This window comes from Equus quagga, chromosome 14, assembly GCF_021613505.1.
Source record: "Equus quagga isolate Etosha38 chromosome 14, UCLA_HA_Equagga_1.0, whole genome shotgun sequence".
In the NCBI taxonomy this organism is placed as follows: Eukaryota; Metazoa; Chordata; class Mammalia; order Perissodactyla; family Equidae; genus Equus; species Equus quagga.
The window spans coordinates 93168277-93195959 of NC_060280.1; the positions used below are offsets into that span (position 1 = coordinate 93168277).

Below are 27683 nucleotides of genomic sequence, written 5' to 3' on the forward strand. Positions count from 1 at the left end.
AGCTTTTAAAATCACAAATCACGAATTGGGTTACATCTCCCCCCTGCTTAAAACCCTCCAACGGCTTCCTAATCTGATGAGGCCCCTTTCCCATGGCCTCTGAGACCTCAAATGAAGTGACCTCTTCCATCCTCTGACTCACCACCCCCACCCACTCGTGCTCTCTGCCTTCACTCTGCTCCAGCCTCGCCCCAGGACCTGCTTTCTGTTTCTTCCACATGAGTTTCCACTCCCGGGATTTTTAATTCCTAGAATTGTCTTCCCTTCTTCCTCATTATTCTGACGTTGGCTCAAATATCATCTCCTTAGAGAGGCCTGGGGTGACCAACTCTCCCTGCTTTGTTGGGGAATTTCCCAGTTTTAGCACTGAAAGTCCAACATCCCGGGAAACCCCACAGTCTCAGGCCAACCAGGGTCGTTGGTCACCCTTGAGGGGCCATCCCCGGCTGCTCTATCCAAAATAAGGCCCACCCACTCACCTCCCCATGTTCCTACCTTATCACTTCTCCTACCATTTCCACTTCTACTGAGAATTGTGCCCCTGGCACCTAGAACAGTGCCCAGCAAATAGTTGGCACAGAAATATTTCCGACTAAATTGATAATTGAATGAAAGGAACTGATTCCTGCAGTTCTAAGCTTAAGACGTCACCACATGAAAATCTACAAGCAGCAGAACATCAAAAGGTGGTGAAATCAATCTAGCGAGTGACCATAAGCATTTTCATTAAAATGAACCAAAATAGAAAAAAAATCAGAGAGCGTTACCTGTGATGAATATTTTCTTTTAGTTACGTGTGTGTCTGTGTGGGCTGGGCCTCTGGGTAAAACGTATTTCCTGCTGTGTGTTGTGGTCAAAAATGTTTGAAAATCAGCCATCTAGTGGTCAAGGGTGTGGTATTTGACGCCAGACCACTGGGGTGTGAAGCCCTTACGGGCTGTTTGACACTGGGCAAATTCACTCATTCATTCTTTCCCCGATCTGTAAAAAGGGGATAATGCATAACGCCTTTCTCAGGATGTGACTGTGAAATTTAACTGAGTTAACCTGTGAAAAAGGCTTCCATCACTTTCTAGCACGTAAGGACTCAATGCTCATTAATATGATTACTTGCTGAATGAATGAATGAATGAGTGAGAAGCTTAGTCTTCCCTTGAATTACCCTGCCTGCCTCTTCTCAGAACAAGGCTGTTCACTCATTTATTCTGTTTATGGTCAATGTCCCCTCACCAGAATAAAAGCTCTATAAAGGTCTCTTGTTTGTCCTATTCATAGTTGACCCTACCATCTCAGGGGATGGGAGGAGGGAAGAGGGTTGGCAAACATTTTCCGTGAAGGGCCAGATACTAAATATTTGGGTTTTGCTTAAGCCATTTCATCTTTGGGCAACTACTCAACTCTGTCCCTGTAGAGTGAAAGCAGCCTTCCACGTGTCACTTAAAGCAATGAGGTGGCTGTGTGCCAATAAAACTTTATTGACAAACACAGGAAGGCAGAATTTGACCTCCGGGGCCACAGTGTGCCACCTCTTAAAGGAGCTGAAAATACTAAATTCAATAAAACAAAATAGAGTTTCACATAGTTTTCACATGCCACAAAAGATTCTTTTGATTTTTTTTACAATCATTTAAAAAGTATTTAAAAATCCTCAGCTGGCCGTGAAAGACAGCGGGCCCCCTGAGGCCCGCGGGACAAAATTCGCTGACCCCGGACCCAGACTCTTGTCTGGATGCCCGGTGATCGTTTGTGGAATAAACGAAAGGCCCCCAAACTCGGCCTTCCCGGGGCCGCGCCACCAGCCCCGGGCCCGCGCGCGCCTCCCGCGCGCCCACCCTCCGAGCCGCGCGCGCTTCCCGCCAAGCCCCGCCCCCGTTCGCGGCGATTGGTCGGGCCTCGCCCTCTTCCTCGCCTGGGAACGCCCCCCCTCTGACGGGCGCCGGAAGAGACCAATGGGGAGCCGCGGGGCCTCGCGCTCCGCCCCCTCGCGCCGCGGGGGCGGGCCGTTGAGGGGGTGGGGCGTGGAGCCTGGTAACCGTTGCCGGTAACAACGCCCCGCCCGGTGCGGGAGGCGCGAGGCGGGCGGCGGGAGCGGGAGCGGGAGGAGGAGCCGGAGGAGGAGCGGCCGCCGCCGCCACCGCCGCCGCCATAGAGACTGTAGCCGTGGAGACTGTTACTTACCAACGGGGACCAACACGCAGCAGCCGCCGCCGCCGCCGCGGGAGCCGCTGCCCGAACTCCCGGCCCGAACTCCAGGTGACCGATGCGGCCGCCGCGGCAGGCCCGGCGGGGCGAGGGGGCGGCGGGGCCGCGGTCGGGGGTCGCGGGTCCCCCACGCGTCCGGGGCGGCGGCCACGGGACCCGCCTCCGCGCCCCCAGTCCGGCAGGCGCGGCGGAGTTTCGGGGCGCCCGGGGACCCCTCCCGCCCTGGAACCAAACTCGGGGGACGGCGGGGACCCATCGCCTCCCTTTTTAAAACTTTGAGTTTGGGGGCGCCCGGGGACCCCTCCCGGCCTGGAACCAAACTCGGGGGGACGGTGGGGACCCATTGCCTCCCTTTTGAAAAACTTTGAGTTTGGGGGTGCCCGGGGACCCCTCCCGCCCTGGAACCGAACTCGGGGGGAAGTGGGGACCCGTCGCCTCACTTTTTACAAAACTTTGAGTTTCGGGGCGCCCGGGGTCCCCTCGTCTCCCTTTCGCTCCCCCAGTCTCTGAAATCGGGGCTCCCCCGGGAACCTTGTCTCCCTCCTCACCTCAAACTCCGGATCTAGGAGAGCCCCTAAGACTCCCTTCTCACCTTTACCCCCTTATTCGTGGATTTGGGGGTGTCCCGGGGGCCCTCTTCTCGTTTTGATTCCCCCCAAAATCCTGAATTTGAGGGCGACCCTGGAGCCCTTTTCTGACTCTTTTCACCACAACTCGGTGCGCCTGTCTTGGGGAGAAACCCTCCCCCATTCTCACTTGTTCGCCGCAAACTTCTTAAGAATCGGGCTTCCCGGGGACCCGTTTCTCATCTTTTCACCCCAAATCCTCTCACTTAGGGCTCCTCGGACGCTCCTCCCCTCTCTGCCTTTTCACCCCACATTCCTGGGTTTGGGGGGGATCCTGGGTCCGCCCGTCCTTCCACGCCCCCCAGGAAGCCCCTTCGCGCGCCGGCACCTCCCCTATTTGGACTGATCGCGAAGCGAGAAAAGTTTCGCGCAAAGGTCTTTTTCTTAAAAAAAAAAAAAAAAATTAAATTAAATTATTATTTTGTATCAAGAGCCCAAGTCGTGGCCGAAACTGAGGTTGCGCGAGTGCGTGTGTTTGTGAATCCAAACCCCACCCCTGAACCCCCTCCCCCCAAACACACCCCCACGCCCCCAAAGGCTCTTGATTCCCGTGCTTTTCCCTCCCGGAGAAGCCCGGGCGCTCCCTCCGGCCCCGGCCCGCTCGCTCTTTCTCGCGGCTGCGCTGGGCGAGTTGGGTTTCCCGATGCTGGTGGCTATTTCAGGGGCCCCCGGGGCCGACTGTCCCGGCCATTCCGGCGGCGGGGGTGGTTCATCGTCCTAATTTTAACCTCCTTGTTGCCCCGCAGGAATGAGGGAGAAGGGCAGGATGCAGCGCGCGTGGCAGCTGCCTTTCCCCATAGACCTCCTTCCTGCTTTGGGGGGGCTTTTATTATGCGGGGGGGGGGGCCCCCAACACACACGCACACACTTGTTTTCTTGCTTTGTGCAGTTAACTGTCAGTGCAGACCTTCAGCGTTTTCTTCCCCCTCTCAATCAGCTTTCTCTCTGCGAAGCCAGAATATCAAACCTTAGACAGGGCTCTCAGTTTCGACTGACTTCCCCAACAAAATAATAGTAATGATAATGACCCAAACATCAACGACAAAAACTTTTTTTTTTGCCTGCACCTCTTGTCGACATGTTTTTCTGTTTTTGCTTCATGCTCTGAAACACTGTGTTTGCTTAAAGATCCTTACGGCGTCCTGGGGCATCCCCGGGTTTGCAACCTGTTCTTTCTCCCGCTCAAGTTGAAAGATTTCAACTGACTCTAAGATAACCTTAGAAATGGCTGTTCACCGGCTCTGAGCAGAGAAGGAAGCGTGAATGGTGAGCCCTCCCCAGCAAAGGAACTTAATTTCCTTAATCACCCGTCTGCTTGGGACAAGAGGCTTGAGAAAGTGTGAGAAGGGACTTTGGTAGTTTTTTAAAGAAGGAAATGAATTCGGACACGGTTTACCCCTGCAGTGTAAGCAATACTGAATTATTTAACTCTTTAGGTGCCTTCCTCTCTTGTCCCAGATAAACCACTGAGATGCTCGAACGGGGCGTCCGGGAGAAGGACAGAGTTATTATTACCCCAAGTAATGGAACAAGGCCTTTGAAGTTCAGTTGATGTTTGCTTTTTTAAGGTGAAGGGCACGCATTACCTTAATACGTGTTCGTAGCACTAGTAGTCCCCTTTTAACCACATTTATCATTGAAGTGCTGCCAGGATGGGGCTATTTGCCAGAAATGCAGATGCTGGGAACTTGTTTATATGGCTCTTCTTCCTTAGATGTAATTTGTTGTATCATATTAGACTTAAAATTAATTAATATTCATCAATATTTCATTAAGTTAACTTTAATAGTATAATCGAGAAAATTTTGATTATACGTGTGGGGATTTTTATAGTCACATGTGGTTGCTTTGCTCGTAAAATTCCAAGACCAGAAGGAACCATATCTTATCATAATATACTTGCCTCTTATTAATTCGCTGATTTAAATAATATGCCTCCGCCATACACACCTACTTATTTGTAAAATGTGAAACTACTTAAAGAGCAAGGGGAGTTCTCAGGGAAACTGTCCCGCTTGTCAGGACCCTCGGTGAACTCGGGGACACCGGAGTACAGCTCCTGGTCTGGTGTCTGAAGTTCCTGGCCCAGGGCACACCCAGCAAACACATCCATTTTTCTACACTAAACTGTATGAATATTCCTACTAAATAGGATAGATAAGGATGATAAACAACGTCAAGCCAGTTCAGGTCGGGTTTTGTGGCCAAATGAGTCCATGCCAAATTTACAAAAAAAACTTTCAGTTTTCAAAGCTTTTTGGCTGTCGACATTGTTATAAGGGATTGTGGACTTATGTATGAAAAAGGGCATTTTGACTCCCTTTCTAGAATCTAAATGCCGATTAGCTCCTCCGTGGGCCACGTTCTCCTAGACTTGTGCCTGGCACAGAGTGTGTACTTAATTTGTCCAATGAATGAATGGATCGAATATGTGTTGGGGATTAGAGAGAAAACTGAAAAGCAGTTTCGTCTGCTTGTGGTGGCGTCTCAGAAACCCCAAGATCAGCAAAGGAATTCTTAGAGGAAAAAAAAGAAGCGAGAACTTTAGGAGAGAAAGACCCAGGATCAAGGAGGGGTGTGGGGTAAGGAGTGAGGGGAGGAGGATGAGAGAAGGAGCCCAGCACGGGTCTGGGGGAGTTTGTGCCTGGCAAGGCTGGACTGGCTAAGATGACGGGGAGGAGACAGGATTCTAGGCTCTTCCCAGGAGAAGAGTCTGTCCGGCTGCCAGCTGGACACGTCCAGGTGGACTCCGATGGGCAACTGAAACGCAAGGCGGCCAAGCTGAGCTGGAGATGGTCCCCCCAGATCTGCTCCTCCCAGGCTCCGCCGTCCTTAGTGAATATCAGCCGGCTTCTCCAGGTCGCTCAGGCCCAAAGTTGGGAGTCTTTCTGGATTCTTCTCTTTCTCTCAAGCCATCAGCAAATCCTGCTGACTCCACTTTCACTGGAAACCTTGAGTCTGACCACGCCTCTCCACCTCCACTGCCCGCCCCCCCCCCCCCCCCCGCCCCAGCCACCAGCACCCCTCACCCAGAGGATTCCAGCCTCTTACCCTGGGGGGAATGCTGCGTCCTGTTGTGTGTTCCTCGCTCTGAACCCTCCCATGGCTCCCATCGACTTGGAGCGGAAGCCAGAGTCTCCTTGCCCTTGGGGCCCCCCAAGTCAATACGTCTTTGGCCTCATTTCCCACCATGATCCCGTGCGCTCACTCCACTTCAACCCCGCAGGGCCCTTGGAAGTTCCTCAAACGCCCTCCTGGGAACCTCGTGGCCCAGGTAACTGGGGGGCTGCTTCCTCGCTTCCTTCAGGCCTTTTCTCAAATGTCACCTTGCCAGGCCACCCGCTCAAGAGGGACGGCACTGTTAGCCGCCTTCTCTGCTTCCTTGTCTCCTTAGCATTCACCACCGTCTCAGCACCGTGGATGTGTATTACGTGTATTTATTTTACTCTCGCTGTCCCCTCTCAGAATGTCGGCTCCGTGACAGGGTGGGGGTGGGGGGGAAGCCCCACCTGTTTTATTAACTTCTGTATCCGCCGGGCTGAGGATAATTCTGGCACCGAGCAGACACTCAATAAATATTTGTTAAGTGAATAAATAAGTGGGTTCCTGCACACCTCTGGGGAAAGCATGGGTAGAAGTGCAGAGCTGGCTGCCACATGTCACCATCTCTGTGACTCGGTGTAGCTCAGGTGGAACGAATGGGAGCAGAGGGAAGAGGAAAGGAAGAAGTCTGGGTCCTGGCGCGGGACGCTGCAGACGTGTGCTCTGGGGCCTGGCAAAGAAGGGGTTAAAGTGTGGCGTGACTCTGGGAAAGGTTTGGCATCTGTGAACCAGATAATAATAGCTCGTATGGTTGCTATCTTAGAAAGAATATCTGTAACTATTTAGGACAGGGCCCGGCCCAAATAGGTGCTCAACAAAGAGTAGCTGCAATTATTATTATTTTTTTCTTTTTTTGCTGAGGAAGATTCACCCTGAGCTGACATCTGTTGCCCATCTTCCTCTTTTTTTTTTGCTCGAGGAAAATTCTCCCAGAGCTGACATCGGTGCCGGTCTTTCTCTATTTTGTACGTGGGTCACTGCCACAGCATGGGTGAGGAGTGGTGTAGGTCCATGCCTGGGATCTGAACCCACGAACCCGGGCCGCCAAACTGGAGCATAGGGAACTTTTAACCACTATGCTGCAGGGCTGGCCCCTATTATTATTATTGTTGTTGTTGTTGTTGTTATAATGAAGCAAACGGTCGGAAGTGGCCCGGGATTATTTATTTTTTTGTTTTGGTTTCCTGCCCAGTCCCAAGTGCTGAGGGGACATCCAGAACTATGAACTATGTCTTGCTTGACCGAGTGGCTGAGCCTCGCGCTGTCTGTTTTTAGGTGGGAAATGCCCTTCAATTATCGTCGAAGTTCCCTGGCACAAACCTGTCACTCTGCAGGCGTCAGGGCTCGGCCCAAACAAAAACAAGCAAAAAAGGAACGCCAAGTCTCACATCTGGGTTGTGGGGTAGGTCCAGCTGAAGTTAGTGCCCAGCCATCACCCTTTCAGACGGGTTTTGTCAGGGGGCCAGCTCTGTGGGCAGAACATACAGATGAGAACATTTGAAAACTGGTTTCTCTTCTCTGTTATCGCTGGCTCGTAGGTGCCAACCCGGTCAAAGTCGGAAAGTCAGCCACTTGGAAGGGAGCCCCGGCCGTGTCTTCATGCCAGTGCTTGAGCGAGGCCCTCAGGAGCAGACAGCCTGGCCCTGCGCCTTGCTGCCCCCACTCCTGTTTTCCTGAAATGCATTCCTGTTGGATGATACATAGGTTTTGCCTGTTTTAAAACCCTGTTTTACGCCCTGGCAACTCCTTGGTCTTATTTTTAATTCTCGTGACTTGTGTGAATTTCCAAAAATATAGTCCACTTCCCGAACCTATGGATGCTACCTACAGCAAGCGGATTTCGGACGCCATGAATCACATTACAGCTCCTGTAGTCCATGTTTAAAAATGACCAAAAAAAAATATCATAAAGCCATTAAAAATACGTAGAACTTACATGTAACGGCCCAACGGGGTGATTATTTGTCATGTTCCATGTAACGAAGCCCAGATGTGCTATATACAGTAAGTCTATTTTCTGCCGAGATCTCGGTAGTTATTTTGAGCATGCGTGTGTGTGTGTGCGCATGCGCGTGTGTGTGTGTGTGTGTAAAAACTGGGCTACGGGTGTCTAAGGAAGCTCTTCAGGAGGTGACAGTTGAGCTGGCACCGAAATTATGAGAGGGAGCCGGCCCTGTGGAGTTCAGAGGGAAGAACTTTCCAGACGGGGCAGCCGTGGAGGAATCAGCTGGACCCGGTCAAGGCAGAGAAAGACGGCCGCGTGGCTGATGCCTGCGGAGCGAGAGGAGGAGAGGCCGAGGGCCCTGGAGGCCAGGGAAGGGTCTGCATGCTCTGCGAAGTGTATGTTAGATCGTCGGTAGATTTTCTGTCCGTAGCTGTCAGCTCGGTGGTGTCCGGCCACTTGCTGGGAGACGTGCTGTCCCGACCTCTGATGTTTGTCTGTCATTCATTCATTCGCTGCTCTGTGTCCACAACTATCCTGGGAGGTTCCAAAGGCCAACTAGGAGGGCGAGACCGTTTCACAAAGGGGCTGTGCCCAGTGTCGCTGTAGGGCACAGTGATGCACAGAGGAGGGAGGCGCCTCCCCTGGAGCGGCCAGGAAAGGGGTCAGAAGGAGGTGGCCTTGAGCTGAATCTTGGGAGGGGCGTCTGCAGGCAGACGGAAGGGCCGGGGAGTGGAGGGGAGTGGCGGTGTTTTCTGGAACCCGCAAGCAGCTCCTGCCACGTGATTTCAGGGCACAAGGGAGACTGGGTTAGAGGGGAGAGTGGGGGTGCGCAAACCGTGGCCCTCGGGCCAGATCCAGCCTGTGGCCTGTCTCTGTCAGTAAAGTTTTATTAGAACACGGCCACACGCGCCCACGTACATGCCGTCTCTGGCTGCTTTTGCGAGGTAACGGCAGAATTGAATGTTTGCAACAGAAACAGAATGTGGCCAGCAAAGCCCCAAGTATTTACTGTCTGGGCCTTTACAGGAAAAGTTGGCTGAGCCCTGGCTGGACAGGTGGGCCCTGTCTCTCTGGCGCTGGGCTGACAGGTTTGGGGGGCAGCAGCCTTGTGATGAGGCGAGACGTGGGGAGATGTGTCAGAAGGCTTGGGGTCTGGAGCGAGGAGCTGAGGGCGGTTCCCAGGGTCTGACATGGGGTCAGGTGGAAAGTGTCGCATCAGGGAGTCAGGCAGGTCACCCCCCGAGAAGCTGGTGGTGGGCAGGAGTAGTGAGTCCAGTGGTGGGCTTGGCCAGCGTGACGTGTCTGTGGGACATCCGAGTGGGGACAGTTTCCCAGGAGGCAGCTGATTTCGGAGTCTGGAGCTGGGGTGGGGCTGTCCAGGCTGGAGGGCAGGATTTAGGAGCTGGCCGCCTATGACCCGTCATTTCAGTCATGAAGATGGATGAGATCACCCAAGAAGAGGGTGGAGGGCGAGGAGCAAAGGACAACGGCGCAGCCTGCAGAATCCAAGCGGCAAGAAAGCCATGGAGAGTCAACAGAGGAAAGGTTGTTTTTTTTTTAATTTGGCAAAATATACATAATATAAAACTTATCATTTTAACCACATATGAGTGTACAACTCAATGGCATTAAGTACATTCACGTTGTTGTAACCATCACCACTCTTTCCAGAACTTTCCATCTTCCCAAATGGAAGCTCTGTCCCCATGAAACACTGACTCCCCACCCCTCCCCCAGCCCCTGACCCCCCATCCACTTTCTGTCTCTGTGGATGTGGCTCCTCTGGGGACCTCCTGCGAGTGGACCACACAGTGTGTGTCCTTCTGTGTCTGGCTCATGTCACTGAGCATCATGTCCTCAGGGTCCGTTCACATTGGAGCAGGTGTCAGAATCCCCTTCCTTTTCAGGGCTGTGTAATATTCCAGTTGTGGATGGACTGCATTGGGTTTCTCCATCATCTGTTGATGGACACTTGGGTCGCCTCCACCTCTTGGCGACTGTAAATGATGCCAAACAGAGGAGGTTTTGAAGAGATTCTTAGGTGGAGGGAGAACCAGAGAAAAGGGGGAATTAACTCCAGGACTGAGCACCAGGAAGCATGAGGCCGACAGAGCCCAGAAGGATTAGCCTGGAAGCAGTCCCATGGCAAAAAGGAAAAGATACGAGTCCCCACAGGAAGGCGCAAGACTTGGCTCACAAGTGCCTGTCTCCCCGGAAAACTGTTACCATCGTGCTAATAACATAGAAGTCCATTCCTAAAGTCCCAGCAACACTTAATCACGCTTATATTTTTAAAATGCAAACTGTTGATCTTTTAGAAACAGTGCCGTGTTTCCAGGATACGTTTCCGTCCAAAAGGTGACCCGTGGGGTAAGGCCTTGGAAGCAGTTTCCAAAAAAATTACCAGCCCACAAAAATGTGTTCCTGCTCCACCCCGGCCAGAGAGAGCGCGGAGCAAACACCACCCGGCGCTTTCCCTCACCGCTCCAGTTCGGCCAGATATAGCCTGCTTTGAGAAAAAATATATTTGCAGTTCCAGATCCACAGAAAACAGCTTAAAGGATGTGCTTCCGGTTTTTAAAAGAATTCTTGGTTTTCTAGAAGAATTCGCTTTCACAGGGACTTCTTTATGGAGGGCGCTCCCTGGGGTCTCCGTCATTCAGCAAATATCTGTGGACCCCCAAATATCAAACATCTGAGGGGCTTCTAATTAGTCGGATACTTAAGCGTGTTAACATATCATCATATGGGAAGGAGAGAGGCGAGAAGGTGCTGGAGAAGTCTCAGATTGTTAGTGACCATTGGCAGACGACAGTGAAAGCGCGAACCGGGTTTATTTCAGGAGCGTCTCAATTGTGTAAGTTGCAGTGTGGTAAACGGCCGACGCTTACACTGAGAAACGGAGTGGATGGAAAGTGTTTCTGGAAGCCGTGTACCACTCGGTTCATTGCCGGCCTCCCTTCACAGCTGGGCATGCCTTTGTCAGCTGGATCGTGCCTACCCGGGGGACTCAATGTGCCAAAGAAGGAGCCGTCAGTTGCAGTTATTTAATTTAACGAACTGCAGAGTGGTGGGGTTGGGTGTGGCGGTGCTTAGAGGGTGCCCCCCACTCGATGCCGCCTTGCAAGCTTCTGCCTTCCTCCCGTTTGCGCGGGACGCCTAGCTTCTCTCCTTATCCTAGCTCCAGTGGTGGCCAGCGTCCTTCATCCTTCGGCAGGTAGCCCAGCCCTCCTTTCTGTTCTGGAAGCAGAATTCCGCCAGCCTTTAGCTCGGCACCAATAAGTGCGCTCCGTAATCACCCAGAGACCTGGCTCCCTTGGTCTCATGATTCTTACTTCTCTCTTCGTCTCGTCCTGACCACCTTGCACGGCTCTTCTGGGCTGTGTCAGGAGGACGGACCGATGGGCCCTTTCTCTCTACTTCTGGTAGCCAGACTGCTGGACTGGCCCCTCCCCTTTGTTGTAGCCACATCGTCCTTAGCTCGGCGTTCAAGCCTTGTCTCCTCCAGCCCCATCTCCCTTTCGTTGTCTCGTCTCTCACAACTTCTCCAGTTGGGCTTGCCCTACTGCAAGAGGTCCTATACGTTTGTCTCTCCTCTCTCTGGAATGTCATTGCTGCTGATGACAACCTTACTCTTCTCTCAAGACCCTTCTCCAGGGCCCTCTGGCCAGGGAGCCTTGAGATTTTAATTGGTGAACTGAGTGGGGACAGGGAAGAGTAGAGCCGGGTCTCGTCACCCCAGTGCTGTTGACTTTGGGGCCGATCGTTCTTGGCTGGAGGGCGGGGAGGCCGTCCTGAGCATCACAGGGCATCTGGCAGCATCCCTGGCCTTCACCTGCCAGTAGGGCCCACCCCCCAACACACGTCATACAACCACTGTCTCCAGATGTGGCCGAGCATCCCCTCGGGGCAGAATCTCCCCCTAGTGAGGGACCCCGGGACTAATCAGCCAGAAGTGCCAATGACTCCTGAATCGCCACAGCACACAGACTCAGCTTCACAGCCTACTTTGACGTGTCGTAGTGACTTACGTGTCTCATTTCCTGTTCTCTGTTACAAGTTCTGGGGGACAGGGACAGCCGTCCCTGCCGCACCTCCCAAGGGTGTCACATTTAATATGTGCGTCAATAAAAGATTTGAGCCCAGAGTGCTCTTCAGAGGGTGATCCCACATCAGCTAACGGCAGCCTTTGGTTTTAACAAAGAGCAAAAATCGTGAAACCGTGCCCTGAGAATTCACCCTTAAAAAGGCTGTGTTTTCGATTCAGTCTCGCTGAATTTCAATATGTAGCTTTCTTTCACCAAATCCCTGAAGAAATTTTAATCAAAGACCTCTACTATTAATTGGCTTCCGGCGTTGCCCAGCCAAAATTGAAAGTCACCTTCTTTTCCAGAAAGCGCCGGTCTTACTGGGGAAACGGAGCCTTCAACCCAACGGCTGGCGGGCCCCACTGCCGGGAGCCGTGTATACAGTGGAGAATAGTAAATGCCTCATTCTCATTACAGTGGCTTCATTGGTGTTTGTTTTGTGTTGGAGCTTTTCTAAGCTTTCACTCTGTTAAAAGTAGACTTGAAACAAGCATAGTTATTAGGTCTGTTAGGATTTTTTTGTCAATGGAACGCGGCACTCAAAATTTGTTGACTGAACGAATTCTTTTTGCAGAGTTATAGGGCAGCGTGTCGGTGTTTAGAAACTTCCCGTTTGCTGCGGGTCTGGCTAAGCTTTGCTCAAACTAAATCCCAAGATGAATTTCACGGAGAGCAAAGCTTCCTTACTGTTTCCAGAAGGAACTCTGAGATAATCGTACCTAGAGTTGCCTTGTTACAGAGCTCTTCGCTAACACGACGTTTGCCGTCACTTACGAGCCATTCACCTTCTCTGAGCCCTGGAGGCCCTTCCAGTGCTCTCAGGATTCTGGGACAAGAGAACTGGGCATGTTTGGATGCTCCTGTGAAAACTGAAGCGGATCCTAAGAGTTTCAAGGGTAGTGACTCTCTTCCCTAACCCGGGGGAAGGCCGGCAGTCCAGAAGTTCTGATCAATGCTTGTGGAAAGAGAAAATTCTTCCGCTTGTGCTTCAGACCCAGGAAGAGGGTTTTTCGAGAAGGCAGAGAGCCGTATATGGGGCACAGAATAAAGCAGGTGGGAAGGAGAAAGAAGCAACTCTCAGCACGGAGCAGCCAGCCTTTAAAAGTCGTGAAAGTCGTGACTCGTAGATCCCCAAGATTATGTTTGAAAAATAAAGAGTTGCCACGACCTCCCCCGCCAGCACCTCCGTGCGCCTGGTGTGCAAAACGTATTCCTTCTAATCCTTGCAAAACCCCAGCCGAGTCGAAATGATCGTCAGGCCCTAAAAAACGTGAAAACGCCTCCTGGGCTTCTCAGTCCCTTGCTTGTCCCGGGGTCATCGTCTTCGTGGCCAGCCTTGAAGACTGGGGTCGCTTCATCTTCTCCTTCACCCCACTAAGCCTCTGCCCAATGTCACCTGTACGGATGCTGTCCTTTCTGTGTCCATTTATGCGTTTCTAGTTCGGATCCTGTAGTTCACACTGTTGGCAACCTCCTGACTCCTTCTTGTGCGAAGGGTACTGTGCAGACTCCGTTCCGCTCTCTCCTCCCGAATCTTTGATGCTCCTGTCGCCCTCGACATCGTCCTTTAAGCTGCTCAGGGGGTGACGCGTGATGTCTGGTAGGACACCACGACACACCAGTGCGTTTGATGAAATCACGCAAACTCTCAACGTCTTTATTAGTAAAACACGATTAAATGATAAAGTACGAGAGTGGTGTGCGGTAGCAACTGTGAGCACGTCCTTTGGAACTTCTGCGTCAAATCTGGCGTGACAGGCTGAGCCCGTGTTCCCTGTGATGCAATTTGCATGAAATTTATTGTGTTGTTTGCTGCTGTGCCCCAGCAGGTGAGAGGAGACTGTAAAAGATGTGAGAAATATTTGTGGGGCAAATGGCTTCATTTGAGAAATGTATCCATCACATATTTTTCTGCACATTGGCTGAAGCGCTGCGATTTCAGCAAAGTACCCCTATTTTATTTGAGGAAAGTAGGCCTGCAGAATGTGTTAGTATTCCAAGGAAGTGGGGGGGTCGGCAAACATTTTCCAGAAAGGGCCAGATGGTAAATATTTTAGGTTTGTGGGCCAGACAGTGTCTATCACAAATAGTCACTCTCTGCTGTTGACAACGAATGGGTGTGGCTGTGTGCCAGTAAAAGTTTATTATGGGCACTGAAATGTGAATTTCATGTAATTTTCACGTGTCACAAAATATTTTGACTTTGATTTTCTTTTGAACCATTTAAAAATGTGAAAACCATTCTTGGCTTGTGGGCCATACAAAAACAGGTGGTGGAGTGAGCCTGACGTGGCACCAGCACGGGCTGTGGTTTGCTGACTTCTGCCTGATAGGATGGAGACCAGGGCTCCACTCGGCGTTCATAGCCTTTCTCCCAGTGACCCAGCCTGTTTTCCCCCCGAGAGCCCTCAGCCCAGGCCCCTGGCTCTGACCAGCTCGGTCTCTTTGCCCTTCTCTTGTCCCTGCCCCACCGTGTCACACACACCCTGCTCCTGAGCTAGTCCGTCCTCCCGGTGTGCCCCACCCCACAGGATCCAGGACGAGACCCTCCCAGATTCCCCGCCCTGTGGTTTACACCCTGTTCCACCTCTCGTCCACACCTGTCACCTTTGCCACATAAGGAGTTAGTTCTGTGTCTCCTTGTCTCGTGCAACGTAAAACCCTCGGGCCTAGAGACCGCGTCGGGCTGTCTTTGTGGAACAACCAGTTATTTGTTGCACCGACTCAAGTTCTCACCAGGCCGAGGTCGCCCCCAGCTCTAAAACCAACTTCTCTTACGGTCTAGTAAAATAGGGCCTCGTAGGATGTTTGCGAAGTCACACTTGGGAGATTTATTCCAGGAATCTTGTAGATCACAGTTGTCCAGTAGAGGCATAACCCGTGTAAGCTACACGTGTAATTTCAATTTTCTAGTAGCCGCACTTTGAAAAGTAAAAACAGATGGGTGAAATTAATCCGAATAACGTATTTTACTTAATCCAGTAGATCCAAAATGTTGTTCTTCTAGCGTGGGATCTAAATGAAAATTTTTTGGTAGCACGAGTCCCCCGGACTTGAATGTTTTCCTCTTTCTAAAGTGGTCATCGCCAGACTTGGCAGACAGGTGGTCCACTCTGGACCACTGAGCAGTTTGGTCCCAGAATTCCCTCGTGAGCATTTCAGGACTTTGAGATCCTTGTGGTCCGTCCCCATACGTCTGTTCACTTCCTCTTTTCCATTATGAAAGTCTTATCTTTTCATTGTAAAAAGTCCAAATAGTACAAAGAAGTGTGAAAGGAAAAAAGAGCCTCTGGCTGCCTCCCTCTCTGCTCCTGCTCCTCCCCCACTAAGCAAGTTTGCTGTGGATACTCAGGTATTTTGTATGCATATAAAATGCACACACTGATACTTTATTATTTTTTAATTGAGATATCATTCACATATTATGAAATTCACCCCTATATAAAGTATACAACTTAGAGATTTTTAGTATATTCACAAAATTATGCAACCATCGCCACTATCTATTCCAGAATATTCCATCACCCCAAAAAGAAACCCTGTCCTCATTAGCAGTCACCCCCCCTTCTCTCCTTCTCCAGCCCCCGACACCCACGAGCCCGCTCTCTGTCTGTGAATCTGCCTGTTCTGGACGTTTCACGTCAATGAGATCACACGCCGTGTGTCCTTCTGTGTCTGCTTCTCTCCCTGAGCGTCGTGTGTGCAGGTCCGTCCACGTGGAACTGTCTCAGGGCTTCACTCCTTTTATGGCTGAACTAATACTTTTTTTTTTTTTGGCAAAAAGGAATCATATTATGTGCACTTTTCTGCAAGCTGCTGTTTCCATCTGATTTTCAGTCTTTCTCTTTCCTTATCGCCCTTGGAGCGCCTGCTTCATTCTTTCTACGTGACTGCCTGGGATTCCACTCCACCCGTGTGTCCTGAGGTATTTCATTGGCTCCTTATCGAGGGGCATTTCATCCATCCTTTTTCACTTTAGCAACAATGCTGCGCTGAACGTCCTTGTCCAGATGTATCTGGGCACGTGTGTGAGATGTTCGCACAATCCTGGAAGTGGAATTGCTGGGTTGGAGGGACTTCCCTTTGTGTCTCTCATATGTTTCTCATGCATGTTCACGCTCCATTTCTGCAGTCTTTCCACTTGTGTCCTTGGCTGCAAGTGCACCGCCTCCAGCTTGACCGCTGGCACCGCCTGCTCCCGCCCCCACCAACGCCATGGGGCCCCCTACAACCTGCCTGTCCTTTACCCTTCGCTCCTGGTCCCATTCATCCAGTGGCGGGTCACAGACCTTTTGACAGTCTGGTGAAACGAATGATGAATGCATCCATTGTATTGTGCAGGTGACTTTGGAGGTTCTCTGCCCCTCCAGCCTCTCCCTGGACCAGCCCCAGCTTCCGGAACTTGTCAATTCCCCGTCAATTTCGCTCTGTCCATTTCACAGCCCACATGTGGCTGACTCAGGCCCACTCTGTCACCGAGGCAGCGCCGGTGCCCACACATGCCTCTGGGGAAGGCCCTGCCGCTCGGCCCGTTCAGGCCGACACAAGTTCACACTTGCCGCCCGCCTCTGAGCTGACTCGCACACAGCAGTGGCATTTTCCCTCCCCGTCCGATGCCCTGTCGATATGTGGTTTCAGCTCTGGCGCCTTGATCCTCCACCGAAGTGGTGATTGCGCTGTCTTCCCAGCGACCCGTCCCCACATGTGGTGCGCAGCCTCCGGGCCACCCGCTGTCTGTGAACCCCCGAATCGGGTCGTTGCTCTCCGAATGCCACCTAAGGGACCCAGCTGCTGTCTGCTCTCTCCAGCTGGAGTAGGCAGCCCCTCGGGCAGTCTCTGGATCCTGCTCTCATACCTCTGTCTTTCTCGTGTAGTGGACTTGTCCTTCTCATGTAGACTTTATGCAAAAATTTAAAAACAGAATTCCAATCACCTAATCCTTGATGACGTTACCCATCCGTAATCTGAGTTCTTGTCCCACTTTCAATTCAGTGGGTCATATTTTCTCTTCAGCATCCTTTAAGACTTCTGAGACACTAGCCTCATCTGGATTTCCTTTTTTAGCATTTCGTGACTGTAGAATCTTCTAGAAAATACCTGCTCCCTTATTCTCCAGTGGTGATGTTCCCTTAGGGCTCGGGCCAGAAAGTCTACAATTCTCTTGACTCTCCAACTGGAACACAGTCTCGTTTCAGGTTTCTGGGGGTGAAATGCTACCTCTAGCTCTTCAGTCCTCATTCATTCCTGTCGGCTCTATTCACGGGGTCCGTCTAACCAGGTGTTTTGGCGTTTCTGTAACAGACTTCCTTCCACCTTTTTCTCCTGTCATTGGAGATTTTCAAACAAAAATTCTCTTAGGAATAGTGTGTAAAGAGAGTTTTTGTTTGTAAACCAAGTTTATTTCTAAAAATGTTAAGAAGAATTTTGACCTTGTATGTTTTCAGACCCAACTTTCTCATTATTACGAGCAATATCACATTTCACTTCTTCCAAAGTAGAGAACGTAGGGGCCATTTCGGTTTATATAGTATTTGTTTTTCTTCTTGTCCAGCATTGCCAACACTTACTGTGTCTTTTTTTTTTTTAGATAAAATTCATGTAACATAAAATTCATCACTTTTAAAGTACAATTCACTGATTTTTAGGATACTCTCAATGTTCTGCAACCATCATCACTATATGATTCTAGAACTTTTCTGTCACCTCAAAACAAACCCTGTGCTCACTGGCAGTCGTTCCCCCCTTCCCTTTCCCCCAGCTCCTGGCAACCATTAATTTCTGTCTCTATGGATTTGCCGATTCTGGACGTTTCCTATAAATGGAATCATCCAATTCGTGGCCTTTTGCGACTGGCTTCTTCCACTGAACATCGTGTGTTTCGTTCACCCATGTCGTAGGGTGTTGCTGCTTCATTCCACTTTATGGCTGAGTAGTATTTCGTTGTAGGTGTGTACCACAATTTGTTTGTTCGTTCATTTATTGATGCACATTTGGGTTGTTCCTACTTTTCGGCTATTCTAAGTAATGCTGCAGTGGACATTTTGTGGACAAGTCTTTGTGTGCACATGGATTTTCATTTCTCTTGGGGACACACCTCAGAGTGGAATTGCTGGGTCATGTGTCACCCCACGTTTCACTTCCTGAGGAGCTGCCGAATGTTTTCCACAAGGGAACACAGCTGCCCCGATTTTCGTCCCACCAGTGGTGGAGGAGGGCTCGTTTCTTGACGTCCTCGCCAACACTTGTCATTTTCCCTTGTTTTTATTGTAGCCAACCTCGTAGGTGTGAAGTGGAGTCTCTCTGTGGCTTTTAATTTCCCTTTCCAAATGGCTAACGATGTGGAGCATCTTTTCATGTGCTTATTGGCTGTTTGCAGACCTTCTTTGGAGAAATGTCTGTTCAATGGTGTCATCTTTTATAATTTTCTTGCATCCACAAGTTTCTCTTGGTGAAATGCCCAAAGACGCTGAATTGTGGAGGTGCAGGGCACGTGTCAGAACTACACGGGGGATGAGGGGGAGCGGGACCAGGATCCACAGAACCTGACGGCTGTCTTCTCTCTTCCTTGTGGCATGACTCCAGCGCTGGCCGGTGGGCACGCCCTGTTCAGAAACTTCCGGAAAACCTGCATCCTCGTCTCTAGGAGGGCGACGTGACAGGGATGTCGGCCCCCATCCTCAGAACGTCCTTGACCCTCAGGACACAGAGATTTCTAGAATGTTATTTATAGTTACGTGGGCTGTTCGATACCTGTTCATTTATTTATCCAGAATTATTTTAAGCTCCCTTTTAGAGTCATGAGGCCAACAATTTGAGGCTAGGACAGGGTCAGCAAACTAGCCCATGAGAAAATCCAACCCACTACCTGAGTTTGTCCAGCCAAGAGCTAAGAGCGATATTTTACATTTTGAAATGACTGAAAACAAATGAATGGAATAATAATATTTTGGAACACATGAAATGGTATGAACTTCTCATTTCAGCGTCCCTAAATAAAGTTTTATTGGCACAGGGCCTCACTCATTTGTGTACATATTGTCTGTGGCGGCTTTTGCCCTACAATGGAGTTGAGTGGTCTCCACTGAGACCGTCTGAGCAGCAAAGCCCAAAACGGGCCCTTTCTGGAAAAAATCTGCCAAGCGCTGGTCTAACGCACAGTACTGGTTGTATCTGACCAGCGCTCGGCGTAATGTCACGCGTATGTCAATGCAGCGCTGGAGGTTTGTGACTCCCTTACTCTTCAGTGATGCTCAACATTATTTTTCTCTTCCTTTAAGGGCAAGAGGAGTAATATTTACTTTAGTATCTTCTCCTGTTTGCTGTAATTAAAGGACTCTTTGTCTGGCCGCTTCCATCTTGCAGGCTGAATTCCCTCTGCCTTTTCATGTCTGGGAGACGGCACCTTTTTAAAAAATTTTCATCCCACAGCTCCCCGGCCTTTCTCGCTGTGGCTTTCCTCTCTCCCTCAGGCCCCAGAGAGCCTGGTGAGGTTTAGACCAACGCTCCGGGGTGGGACGTTGGTGCCCTGCAGTCCAGGAGCATCGGTTCCTCTTCGTTCTGCTCTCTGGCTCTCCATCCCTCAACCCTGGGTGACGGTCACTCAAGGGCTATCCCCTCCTCTCAGTAGTTCAGACCAGCTCTGGAATCTGGTGTCCTGATCGTGGCATCCGGGCGTGATTTCTGAAGTTAGTTACGGCTACAGGTGATGGCGTGAGAAGACGGGCTCTGGGTGGGAAAAGCAACTCCTGTAGCAGTCGTCTTGGTGTTGGAACACCACTGTGACAGTGACACAGAAGAAATAATCAATAAGGAAAAAAATCAGTGTTTAGAGATCAAGAAAGCTGACTCATCATCTCAGCCCTTTGGTATTGAGCCAAAATCCTGCTTTAAATGAATTCCGCGTGGCTTTGAAATTGTTTGTTGTCGCTGAGTTTCTTCGAATTGTGACATTGCCAGGGAACACCGCTCGTCCCCAGGGAGGTATAGAACGGGCACCAGGCTTCTCGGGGATGAGCATGGATGTGGGCCCCACCTCCATCCCGGGGCCATGGGGCTGACCAATGTTAGCCACCAAGGATGGCAAATTAGGTACGTTTCCTTGGTTCAGTTGGGGTGCCTGTTATAAAAATCTGCAACTTGTCTCTTCTCCTCTTTATTCCCTGCTGGAAGATGTTTCTCTCTTCGGTTTCCTCAATCTGCAGCATTCCTGGGTTTAGTGGCCTGTGGGTTAATTATCACCAAGATGGTCATTGAAGGAATCGTTAATATTCCACACGATCTCTTCCTGGACTGTTTGGATTCCTAAATACGGGGTCGAGGGAGAGAGACTTAGCTGCTTCCAGACTGTGGCTCCCCGCTAAAGCTGGGGCGTGTATCCCCTCCGCTCCTGTGACCATCCCGCCTGGCCCCACGTCTCCGCCACGTGTGATGGGGGCCCACTGCCACCCGTCTGCCTCTCTTCCAGGAAGTGAATTAATTGTGCCACTTTCCTCTGAAGACCTGCCTGGATTATGCAATGAGGCTTGTCTAAATGGAGTCCTTGAATTGGTAACTTGAGTTTAAAAAACATACATGCCACTGTAGCTTGGTGGTCCCTCACCTCTCATCAGTCCGGACCTCCTTCAGAGGCTGCAGAAGGTGGGAATGTCTTCCCGGAAGGACAGCATAGACACATGCGCCTCCACTTGAACTCCGTGTTCAAGTTCAGGTTCACGGCCTCACCAAGTGCGCCCTCGTGAATCCACGGACCCGGTTATAGGATCCTGCCATAGCCAGAAATGGGCACATTGCAGAGTTTAAACCACTTTCCAGGTTTTCTTGAGGTTTTCAAAATAGAAGGGCTAAATTAGGTGAAATTCTAACCCTTTGTAGTAAACAGAAAAGGTGGGAGTCCTCAGGTGGCACTTGTGTCTCTGTAGAGGGGTGTGTGTCAGCCACGCAGAAATTCTGTTTGAAAGTGAAAGAAAGGAAGTCATCACTGAAAACAGGAATGAGAGCGAGGCACAGGCGTGTCCATTTCCGTTGATGGGAAAAATATAACTTATCTAATTTATGTCAGGTTCTTTCAAAAATGCACGTTTGGGGTGCCCTTTCTGGTAAGGTTAGATCTTCAAATGTTGTTACTTACCTTTAATTACTTGTTTATAGTATTTTACTCCAACAAGGGTGCCATTTGTTTCTTTTCAACAATGATCTTGGGAAACTGGATATCCACCTGCAAAGGATGAAGTTGGGGGGGCCGGCCCCATGGCCAAGTGGTTAAGTTCATGCTTCTCTTCGGTGGCCTGGGGTTCACCAGTTTGGATCCTGGGTGCAGACCTAGCACTGCTCATCAAGCCGTGCTGTGGTGGCGTCCCACATGGAAGAACTAGAATGACGTACAAGTAGGACAAATAACCATGTGCTGGGGCTTTAGGGAAGAGGGAAAAAAAGAGGCAGATTGGCAACAGATATTAGCTCAGGGCCAATCTTCCTCACCAAAAAAAAAAAAAGAAAGAAAGAAAGAATGAAGTTGGACCCTTATCTTCCACCATATACAAAGATCAACTCAAAATGGATCAGACCTAAATATAAGAGCTAAAACTATAAAACTCTTAGAAGAAAACATAGAGGAAAATCTTCATGACTTTGGATTTGGCAATGATTTCTTGAATAGGACACCAGAAGCAGAGGCAATAACAAAAAAAATAAATTGGACTTCATGAAAATGAACTTTTGTGCATCAGAGGACACCATCAACAGAGTGAAAAGGCGACCCATGGAATGGGAAAAAATGTTTGCAAATCATATAACTGATAAGGGGTTAGTACCCAGAATATATAAAGAACTCCTACAACTCAACAACAGCAAAAACAAACAACCCAGTTAAGAAACAGGAGAATATTTGAATAGACATTTCTCCAAAGAAGATATACAAATGGCCAGTAAGCACATGAAACGATGCTCAAGGTCACAAATCATTAAGAAATACAAATCAAAACCACAATGAGGTAACACTTCACACCTAAAAAAAAGCTACAGAAAATAACAGATGTCAGCAAAGATGTGGAGAAATTGGAATCCTTGCACCCTGCTAGTGGGAATGTGAAATGGTGCCGCCGCTGTGGAGCCGCTATGGTGGTTCCTCAAAGAATTAAACACAGACTTAACCTCTGCAATTCCACTTCTGGGTGTATACCTAGAAACCTGAACAGGTAGAAACTTGAACGTTGTCCACCCACGTTCGTAGTAGCGTTGTTCGCAACAGCCAAAAGATGGAAGCAACCCAAGTGTCCATCGACAGATAAATGGGTAAACACAACATGGTCCATCCAGACAACGGAATCTTATTCAGCCTTAAAAAGGAGGGAAAGTCTGACACGTGGTCCAGCGTGGATGAACCTTGAGGACATGCTGCTCAGTGAGATAACCAGTCACAACAGGACAACTGCTGTGTGATCCACTCATAGGAGGTCCCTCAAGCAGTCAGATGTATCAAGACAGAAAGTAGAATGGTGGGGGCCGGGGGCTGGGGGATCGGTAATGCGGAGTGAATATTTAATGGGGACAGAGTTTCAGTTTTGGGAGATGACAAAAGTTCCAGAGATGGATGGGGGGGATGGGTGCACAACCATCTGAATGTATTTAATACCACTGAACTCTGCTCTTAAAAATGACTTAAAAGTAGCTTTTATGTTACATATATTTTGCCACAATTAACAATAATAATAAATGTTTCACCCCGCTTGTATTTCCCAGCGTTACATTACAGGAGGCACATTCTTTCAGAGTTTAGATTTCCTAAGTCCCACCGCTCCTGCTGGATCCCAGGATCAGTGTTGAGAAAAGGCACTGAAATCTGCCTTGTCCGCACTCGTGGACCAGGCGAACGATGTGCCGTTGACTCCTGTATCTTCCACACCCTCCCTGGGGAGAATTACACTTTTGAGTCGATGGTGCTTGCTGGAAGGGAAAGCACGAGGCAGACAGGGCCGGGTCTGCGCATCAGGGGTTTCCTGCACAAACTTCTGGTCTTCACAGGCCTACTGGAATTCTAGCCAGAGAGGTCTGGGGTGCTCTGGGCATGCGTGCTGGTGCACTCGGGGGCCTGGGGATGAAAAGACAGTGATAAGCAATCTTAGCGGGAATTTCAAAAAGGAGACAATGGGACTAATTTATGCCATGTCGTTTGAGTGCCTACTTGATGGCAGATATTTTTCTGCGAATATAAAGATGAGTACGCCTTGCTTCCTCAACAGCTGTCTAAAACACAGGTCAGCAAACTCTAGCCCTGGGCCGGGGGGGAGGCCAAATTTGGCTGCTGTGTGCTTTTTAAAGGTCCCAGGAGTGTGAATATTGTTTGCATTTTCAAATGGTTGGGAAAAAAATCAAAAGAAGACTATTTCATGACACATGAAAATTATATGAAAATCAAATTTCAATATCCAGAAATAAAGTTTTATTGGAATGGCTCCAGGCCCGAGACCCAGGGATGCCCTCGACTTAGACACAAAGTTTAAGGAGGGAGGGTGCCAGAAAAACTCAGCCATCCAGATAAGTAATATTTTAATGCAGTGTTTTTAAAATCCAAATAAATGCCCCCCAAAATCCATAATAAGCAAAATATCAAAATTTTAAAGACAGGATCAGTATTGCTGGTTTTTTTCCTTTGCTCGAGGCTCCTAGAGGGCTCTGAAGGCAGCCACACTCATTCCTTATGTACAGGATGGCTTTCTAGAAGCGCGACGGAGTCCAGTAATCGCGACAGAGACCTTAGACCCATGAAGCCGAAAACATTTCTTCTCTGGCCCTTTATAGAATAAATTTACCAACCCCTGATAAAAATCGATTTATTGTCTGAATCCCTAACAGTGAGTAACTATAACCAAACTGCAGATCCACGCCTAGTCCGTTTCCTCTGGCACCTTTTACAAAACGAGCGTACGCTCGTAAATTATTTAGTTTTTGGCTAACGGCATTTATAAGTCAATAGGGACAATTAACCCTGAATTAATAAGCAAGCTAATGCTTGTGGGCCGTGATGGCTTGCTAAGTGTATAATTACCTGACGGAAACTGTGGAAGCCGTTGTTTATTTTCATGTTAGCTAAATGCTTAATTAGTTAACCCTTCATTTACTGGGCGGAATGTTACTTCTTTATAAAACGCTGTATTTCATGCCCAGCTTCCATATATAGGTCTTAAGAAGCTCAATTAAGAACTTAAGAAGCATTAATTATTATTAAAATCTTAAAGAAGTAAATGCCATGGGAGCTTGCTCTCTGGTTTTTCTGCTTTTGCTTTTTCTTCCAGTAGTCTAAAAAAGGGTGCTCTTTTAAGAACGTAAGTCAGATCATATTGTGCCCCCACCCAGGGCTTGCCTCAGGAATTGGAATAAAGTCCGGACTTCTGGCCATGCCCTCAGGGCTTCCTCTGACATCTCCAGACCCCCTGCCCTCCTCTGCCACAGGGCCTTTGCACCTGCTATTTCCTGTGCTGGCAGTGCTCTCTCCCGCATCTCCCCATGTCTGGCCCCTCCTCTGATCAGGTCTCAGGTTAGTCCCATCCTCACGACACTTTAACCAGTCTGTCGAGAGATCGGGAGCTCCTCCACCACTGCCCCAGCTCTGTCCTCTAACTCTTTTGTCCCGGCCCAGATCTCTCTGCAATAACCTTATATTTAGTGACTGGTTTCTTATCTGACTCCGCTGCACGAGGGTGTCAGTGCCCCAGGAGCAAGGCTTTCCTCTGAGTTGTTCACCTTTGAATGCTCAGCACCTAGCATAGCCCCGGCACTCAGTAAATTCAGTTTCTTCCTTTTGATTTATTGTTTACATTTACATCCAGTCGCAGTCCCCAAATTTTGGGGTGGCCTGTTCTGTGAGTTTTCACACATGCGTAGATTCTTGTAACCACCACCGCCAAGAGGGCAGCAGGGGGTTCCAACCCCCAGCGCATTCTCTTGAGCTGCAGCCAGACCCTCGCCCCACCCTTTACCCCTGGCCACCCAGCTCCGCTCCTTGTCGCTATAGTTTCTCCTTCTCCAGGAGGTCACGTAAGTGGAGGCGTAAGCGTGTAGCTTTCGAGACTGGCTTCTTTGCCTCGGCGACGCCTTTGCGGTTCATCATGCTGTTGTGGGCATCATTCGTTTTTTCTTTTTATTGTGGCGTCGTACGAATGTACCAGTTGGTTTCTCGGTCAATGTTAATGTTTGATGTTGGATTAATATTAAATCCACTGGTCCTAGGAGTGGCAGCGTGGCGTGGACCAAGTGAGGTGAGCAGTAGCGCTTTTCCCTGTGCCAACAGCATCCTCCAGGCACCGTGTGCAAATTTACAAGAACTGACATGCCTTCCAGTGCTTACAAATGTATCACAATTTCTTAAACGATACAGAAGTGTTATAAGAGACTCGATCCCATAAAAGATCGTCATCTACAGAAGTCCGTGAAGAAATGAAAGTTTTTCTTTCATCTTCCAGTCTTCCTCGGCTTCCATGACGTAAACTGTTACCCTGTAATTCTAGACCTTTTTAATGAATTTACCTATTTTATAGCATACGTAGCTGCATTTTTTTACATAATTTCATTCTTCAAATATTTGAGAGCCTTTATGTGGCAGGAACTGAATATCTTGGAGATCTTCCTTGAAGAATGTACCTCGTTCTTCTTAATGGCATCGTAGTTATACAGGAAGGATGCACCATAATTTATTTAACAATTTTCCTATTGATAAACATTTGTTTCCAATTTTTTGTGACTTCAAATAACGCCACCAGGGATATGTTGTCCGTATATCTTTTTTTTTTTACAGTTTTATTGAGATATTTTACATACCATAAAGCTGACCCATTTAAAGTGTACAGCTCAGTGGTTTTTTTGTACAGCCGTGCGTCAATAACGATGGAATATGTTCTGAGAAATGCGTCATTAGGCGATTTCATCATTGTGTGAACATGATAGAGTGAACTTACACAAACCTAGATGGCACAGCCTACTGCGCACCTAGGCTGTGTGGTGCTGATCTTATGGGACCTCCGTCCTGTATGCAGTCTGTCACTGACTGAAACATTGTTATGCAGCGCATGACTATATATCCACAGAGTGTGCAACCATCACCATTATCTAAATCTAGAACATTCCGTCACCCCAAAAAGAAACCCCATCCCCATCAGCATCATCCCCACCCCCTCCCCACCCCCTGGCACCCACAAGCTCACTCTCTGTCTGTGGATCTGCCTGTTCTGGATGTTTCACGTCAATGGGATCACACACCGTGTGTCCTTCTGTGTCTGCTTCTCTCCCTGAGCGACATGTGTTCAGGTCCGTCCACGTGGAGTTGTGTCAGGGCCTCGCTCCTCTTCACGGCTGCGTCGTGCTCCAGTGTGTGGATGGACCACGTTGTGTTTCATCGGCTGATGGACACTTGAGCTGGTTCTGCTTTGGGGCTGTGATGAATCGTGCTGCTGTGAACGTTGGTGTACAGTGTTCGTGTGGCCGTGTACCTTTCTGGACATGTATATTTCTATAGGATGAATTCTGACAGGGGGAAAAGAGACACCACTTCCAGCCAGCTCTTCATCCTCTGACTGTGTAGGTCAGACATACCCTAGGTCTTGAAGGATGCTGGGAGGTCATTTTCTGCCAAGGCAAACCCTGCTTTGGGCGAAAATCCCCCACGCCTTCCCCAGCAGCCGGTGCAGCCTGGTTTGTGTCAGCCTCCCTTGCAGGTGCTCGTGGAGAACATTACGGTGCCATCACCCATCTGAACAGCGCTGGAGGAGGGATTGGCAAAGCCAGCAGTTTAATGATGCCAACCCCAGAAACTTGTAGCAAAGAACAGAAAGCAGAAAGGATCTCCTTATGGGGAATTCAAGAAACTCACCAGCTTTCTGTCTCGCCGAGAAGGATGGCCCTAAACGCAGTCTGTGTTCATCACCTCTGTCAAGCGATTTATGAGAGAGAATGTACTATACTCACCCTGAGGTCTCGGGGAAGGAGGGGATTTCTGAGAAGGGAAAGGAGGCTGATGATAAAATGTAACTTTTGTAACAGTGATGCTGCGGTGGTAACTTGCAAGGGGAGCTGCTACATTTGGTGCGAAGCTGGGAGAGAAACGAGTATTAAGTATTTGGCCAAAATGACAAAGCGCACAAATATGCCCTGGGGTGAATATAGCACACAGCACGAGACGCTCCCTGAGGAGTTTATCATGCTTCTTTGTTTTCGAAATCACAAATAGCCACGTGCATAACTGCTTCAAAGTTTCAGATATTTAAATCGGCAAAAATCAGCGAGGCTCTTGGTTACGTTATAATGGTGTGAATTACAACAGTGACAGTCATTCACCTTGGTCGAGCGCTTCCTACTTGCTGGGCTGGCAACTGAATCCACGCTTCGTAGGTTTCATTTTATTTAACACAACGACCCACAGAGGCAGACAATTTCTTTTCTCCATTTACGGATAAAGAAATGGGAGCTCTGAACGATTTAAGTCACTGGCTGAAGGTCAGCCAGCGAGAATGTGGAGATCCGAGATCCGGATCCAGGCGCCTCCTCTCAGCCACTGTGTCGTATTTATGTCACATCCTCACTTTGCTCGTGCTGCGTGTCAAGAGGAAGATACACAAGTCCTGGATGCTTTCTCCTCTCGCCCACTTGGGGCTAGGAAGGTGCTAGTTTCGGATGAGAGAAGGAACAAGAAGAAATGCTTCAGAAAGAGCACTGTCACCTCCCTGGGTCCCT

At 49.4% G+C, this 27683-nt stretch overlaps 1 protein-coding gene across 3 annotated transcripts in view; it reads left to right on the forward strand.

Moving 5' to 3' along the window:
• Positions 1-2090: 2090 nt before the first annotated feature.
• The window catches only part of RFX2 (regulatory factor X2), a 91407-nt gene continuing 65814 nt past the window's right edge, over positions 2091-27683 (forward strand). For all 3 annotated transcript variants that reach the window (XM_046685632.1, XM_046685633.1, XM_046685634.1), the window contains exon 1: positions 2091-2253. The gene's annotated coding sequence lies outside the window, so the exon portion shown is untranslated. The remainder of the gene's footprint in view (positions 2254-27683) is intronic.